Raw genomic sequence first — 6,455 nt, forward strand, 5'->3', positions numbered from 1 at the left:
TGACTTTGTTGGACTTACTTTGTTAATATTTTGTTGAGGATTTTTTTTTGGTAAAATTTATGAGTGATGTTGGTCTATACTCTTACTTTTGTGTACTTTGGTTTTGGTAAGAGGGTATATTTTGGCCCCATAAAATGAATTCAAGAGTGTTCTTTCCTATTCTATTTTCTTGAGAAGATTTTATAAAATTAGTGTTAATTAAACGTTTTATAGAATTCTCTAATGCCACAATCTGAACCTGGAGATTTCTTGAGAGTTTTAAATTATAAATTCAATTTCTTGATAATAGGATTAATCAGAGTACCTATTTTATCTTAGCTAGGTTTCAATAGTTTGTAGTTTTCCAGGAATAGTCAATGTTTTTCTAAATTGTCTGATTTGTGAGAACAAAGTTTTTTTGCATTATGCTATTATCCTTTTAATGGGTGCAGTATCTGTAGTGATGTCCTGTTTCAATCTTCGTATTGTTTTATGGATTCTCTTTTTATTATTGTCTGTCTTGATAGAGGTTTATCAATTTTATTGATTTTTTGGAACCAGATTTCTGTTTCATTGATACTTTATTGTTTTCATATTTTCATTGCCACTTATTTCTGCTCTTATCTTTATTATTTCCTTCCTTCTACTTACTTTTGGCTGTTTTTCTTCTTTTTCTATTTTCTTAAGATAAGGACTTAGATAATTGATTTTAGATCTTGTCTCATTTCAAGTGTAAGCACTAATGCTATAAATTTCCCTTTCAGTACTGCTTTTAAAAGCATTTAGTGCTATATATTTCCCTTTTAGTTATGCTTTTAAATTTTTTCTTTTAATCTTTCTCTTTGACCTATGAATGATGTAGTAGAATATAGCTTAATTTTTATATATTTAAAGAATTCCCTCTTGTCTTTGTTATTGAATTCTAGTTTGATGCCTTTATGGTCAAAGAACATATAGAATTATACAGTTCCTTTAAATACTTTCTGTTGAGATTTCTTTTATGGCCCATGATATAATCTATGTTGGTAAACGTCCTATGGGAGCTTGAATAAAGTATATTCTGCTACTGTTAGGTAGAGTGTTCTATATTTTTTCAATTAGATCCTGTTGATTGATTGTGTTGTATATGTTCTGTATCTTTGCTGATTTTCTGTCTAGTAGTTCTATCAGTTGCAGAGAGGGGCATTTGACGTTTCCAACCACAATCTTAGATTTGTCTGCTTCTGTCATTTCTATCAGTTTTTGCTTCATGTATTTTGAGGCTCTGTGGTTTGGTGTGTATACATTTGGCATCATTATTATGTCTTCCTTGTGGATTGATCCTTTTATCATTATGTAATGTGTGTTTATGCCTGTAGCAATTTTACTTAATCGGAAGTATACTTTAGTAGATGTTAATATAACTACTCAAGATTTTTTAAATACTGATTGCATGGTATATACCTTTTTCCTTCCTTTTACTCTCAACCTACCCATTTCATTGAATATGAAGTGAGTTTCTGTAGGGGCTGGGCCTAGAAGGATGGATGGATGGATGGAAAGAACATGAGCAAGGTGAATGAAAGGTCAGGCGAAAACGACTGCTGGAAGCTACTTGTTTGCTGAATGCAAAGGTCAGCTGAAAACAGCTGACCTGTATGAAAGTTGTTAAAGAAATTAACAAATGGCCCTGACCCTTTGCACGTGTCCTTGGCTATAAATAGGAGGAGGAACTGAGCTGAGGAAGCCATCTTCTCTTTTAGATTTTGGTCTCTCCTCTCGAGTAATCATTCATTCCTTCACTGCCAAGCTCAGGAGAGAAAAAGTAGCGGCAACAAGTGGTGACTCCCGACGTGATTCAGGAATCCGTGCGTCTAGAGAGCGTTTTTGTCGTCTGGACTACAAGGGAGAATCATCCCGGTAAGGGACAGTCCCATCTGCTGCTTTGGGAAAGAGAAAGATACTGACGCTTGTAGTTTCAGAAGGGGATTTCTAATATGGGGCAGCACCTGACAAAAGATTAGCAAATTTATCTGTGCACTTTGCAACAACTTTTAAAAGCTGCCCAGTGTTCTGTTGAACCAAAAGCTTTACAACAACTCTTGCGCATAGTAAGACAACATTGCCCCAGGTTCCCAGATATGGCACTGTTAGATTTAGAACTCTGGGAACGAGTAAGGAAGTTTAAGAAGAATTTTGGGCAGGGGGTTCCTGTGCCTCTTGCCATGTTAACTACATGGAGTCTGGTGCAAACAGTGCTGATTCCTTTACGTGTTTCTATGGGTTCTCACTCAATGGAACCTGCTCCTCCTCCTCAGCTGTCTGCTCTGCCATAAAATTCCTAAATCCTGAGTCATTCTCCCCATCATCGCCTTCTTTGGCTCAGTGGGAGGAGCAGCTACCTTCTCCTCTCTCTCTCAAAGGGGATCTCTATTCCTTCTCTGGTAAACCATCTGCTTTTCAACATGGCCTACAAGAGGGCCAATCTTTGAGGACTAGATTTGTTAGAACAGAATTTTCTTGTACCTACCCAGCTTTTTCATTAGGGGCCCACTGCTCAGGTGCATCCAATACAACCCACACCTTTACGATGGACTCCTAATTCACCCATTTGGGTAGAGCAGTGGCCCACTAAGCAGGATAAACTAAAACACTTAAAATTTCTTGTCCAGGACCAACTTAAAGTGGGACATATAAAACCTTCCCTGAGCCCATGGAACACTCCTGTATTTGTCATACCTAAAAAGAACAATAAGTGGCATTTACTACAGGACCTAAGAGCTCTTAATGCTATTATAGTCCTGATGGGACCTCTACAACCTGTCTTCCCCAACTGTTGTTTTCCAAGAGATTGGCCTTTGATTGTAATTGATTTAAAAGATTGTTTTTTCCGTTAGCAAAACAAGACCAGGAAAGATTTGCATTTTCTGTTCCCACTTACAATCCCATCCGATCGACAGGTATCACTGGAAAGTCCTTCTGTAAGGGATGTTAAATAGCGCCACTATTTGTCAATGTTGTGTTCATCAAGCCCTGCTGCCTTCTTGGTTCCAGTTCCCATCCACTATCATCTATCACTATATGGATGATGTATTATTAGCAGCTGCTACTCAAGCAGAATTATTAGCTCATGTACAAACATATACTGCCGTTCATGGGCTGCAAATTGCCCCAAAGTACAACTTACCCAACCCTGGCACTATCTTGGTTATCTACTTTTTTTCACGTTCACTGCAACCCCAACAAATAGCAATCTCCTTGCCTTCTACCCTGACTCAACATTCATTACAACTTTTGGGACATGTGAATTGGATACGTCCCACTTTAGGAGTTACTAACCAACAAATACATCATCTTACTAATACATTAAAGGGTGATCCAGATCCATCTTCACCTCGTTCACTAACATCTCTGGCATTACAGAAATTCCTTGCTATCAATGAAGCCCTTAATTGCTGTCAGCTGTCACATTGACCCAGACAAACTTTTATGTATCTTCAACACTCCCTATCTCCAACTGCTCTTTAAGGCCAATTAACACCTCACATTGCTCCTTTGGAATGGCTATTTCTACCTCACACTCCCTCCAAAACCTTTTCTCCCCTTCTAGATCTCTTTGCCTCTTTGATTATTAAGAGACACTGTCATATACAAAAATTGCTTGGATTAGATCCACACACTATATATCTCCCTATTCCTAAAAAGTGCTTCGAAGCAACTTCACATAATTCTTTACTTTGGCAATCAGCCTTTGCAAGTTATGTAGGTTCTTTCCTTCCACCTCTGACAAGCTTCTCTCCACTCTCTCCTTACTTCCTGTACAACGACTTACAAAACTCTCTCCTACACCTCTTCCCGCCACCCGGACAGTGTTCATAGTTGGCTCAGGACGATCATCTAAAGCAGGAATTGCATGGAAAGATGGTGACTGGAAATATTTATCCACCTCCAGTTTTCCCTCCATTCAACAAGCAGAATTAGGGGCTCTTATGTGAGCTTTAAAAACATTTCCATTAGAACCCTTAAACATCACTGACTCCCATTATGTATTCTATTCTGTTCTCCATATCGAAAATTCTATGAAGGATATACCTAATCAAACTTCAACAATTCCCTGTTCTACAGTGTTTATTAGATATCTGGCGACAGCCCCTCTTTATTTTTCATATTCCTACTCATACCCCTTTGCCCAGACCTCTGACAGAAGGAAATGATGCCATTGATTGTCTTGTTTCCTACTATGTATATTTCACCTATGTGTTAACATGGGGAAGAGGATATGCTTGTGTTAAAACTTCTACGTCTCTCCCTCCAGCCACTGCCCATGGGGGTTCCGCCACGGCAGACAGGTAACACCATAAGGGTGCCCAGGATCACGTGGGGTCAATTGAAACAACTAGAGACACAGGCCTCTGCTATGATGACACAATTGGGGGCTCCTCCTCCCCAGGGAACAGTTTTCTGGTGTATTTGGCTACTGTTGTCCATAACAGCAGTCAGGATGGATCTGCGAATGGATGACCTCCCAATGCCATTATGAAGAGACACTAGCTGAAGCTTACGTTGTTCTCCTACTCACACCCTGTCTCTAATTTTAAATATACAAAAAGGGGGACATGTAGGGGCTGGGCCTAGAAGGATGGATGGAAAAAATGTGAGCAAGGTGAATGAAGGGTCAGGTGAAAACACCTGCCTGAAACTGCTTGTTTGAAGAGTGCAAAGTGTTTTCAGCTGACCTGTATGGAAGTTGTTTAAAAAAAAAAAAATAACAAGCGGCTCTGACCCTTTGCAAATGTCCTTGGAAATAAATACGGAGAGGAAGTTAGCTGAGGAGGCCATTTTCTCCTTTAGATTTTGGTCTCTCCCCTTCTCTTGAAACACTGTGTTTGGAATAATCATTCATTCCTTTGCTGCCAAGCTCAAGAGCAAAAAAGTAGCCACAACAAATTTTTTGTAGATAGTATACAATTGGGTCATTTTTTGTTGTTGCTTTTTATCCAATCTGTCAATTTCTATGTTTTTATTGGCATTGACTAATTATTTTAGAAATAAAGCCTGTCACTTTTCTTTGTCTATTTTCTCTGATTCTTATTCATCTGTTTCTTTCCTTACTTTCCTGTGAGTTATGTGAACATATCTCTTGGCATAATTTTCATAGTGTTTTCTGAGTTTTGTAGTAAACGTGATTTATTACAATCTAGTGGTATCGATATTTTACCACTTTAGGTGAAGTATAAAAACCTTCTACTTAGATCCCTTTTTCTTTTCCATTTTAACTATCATTTTATTGAGTATCATATGATGTTAAAATTTTTTGTTTCATCAAATATGACTTGTAAAACAAATATGTAAAAAGGATATGCTTTTGTATGTACCTGTAATTCTGCTCTTTCCATTGTTTCTTCTTGATGCTTGAAAACTTTTATCATTTCCTGTTTGAAGAACCTTTTTAACACAATCTTTAAGGGGACGTCTCTAGCTGAAACAGTAACAGAGATCAATAGGCTCCAAAGCTTAAAATATTCATTATGTGGCCCTTTAATTTAGGTTTAATTTCTTAACCTTAACAATAACAGCATTAGATTTGATAATTTCTAATGTCCTCCTAACATTCTATCATTTCATGGGGAAAATCAATGCTCTGGTTTCTTATGTGAAAGTGGATATTTTCCCTCAATGACCACATTTGATCACAGGCAATAAAGAACTTGACATTGGAAAATAAGTAATTAATCAACACATACTCTGTCATTCCAAGAATATAACACAGAGGTGAAAAGAAGGAAATTTGTCTGCTGACTGTGCTTCAGGTGATTAGATTTCTAGAACTAGAGTTCAGCTTCCCACTGTGAGCTGGCAAGAGCCCATACTGTTTTGCACCTGCCATGGAAGTCAGCAGGTACCATCACAATCCAGAAATGTGCTTCCACAGATGCTGTTCTGCACTTGTAACTAAAACGGTTCAGGCCATCCCATGGCTCACGAAACAAGTGCTCCTCTTTCTTTTGAGTTCTCAATACTATTATTTCCAAAAGAATTATTTTCTAGTCATCATTTTGAGAGATGCTTACTAGGTAAAATGTGTGGGTTATTTTCTGAAATATGCTTTTCTGAATTTAGTCCAGGTACAAGGGAGCGGAAAGAGACATCAATCGTGTTTTTGTTTTGGAGTTGAGATTCATCTACACACATTTTTAAAAGAGAAATATGTGAGAAAATAAGGCAAATAGGAAAAAACCAGTGATAGCTATTTCAAGACAACTAAAATTCATGTTTCTTTTAAAACATCTTAAAAAGGTCAAAACAGTAAAACAGGTTGTCCTGTAATGGAGGTCAGAGATTGGGAGGCTGCAGCTCTTATACAGCCACAGCAAACGTAGCCTTCAGACATGTCTTGTTCTGTAGAGTTGGGCCAGAGGTTTGTCTTTGTTTTTTTAAACTTCATTGGTTGTCAACACTCAAATTTTAAAGTATAAAAATTTTTATTTCTAAACTTT

Source organism: Propithecus coquereli, unplaced genomic scaffold, assembly GCF_000956105.1.
Source record: "Propithecus coquereli isolate 6110/MARCELLA unplaced genomic scaffold, Pcoq_1.0 Scaffold68, whole genome shotgun sequence".
Classification (NCBI taxonomy): Eukaryota; Metazoa; Chordata; class Mammalia; order Primates; family Indriidae; genus Propithecus; species Propithecus coquereli.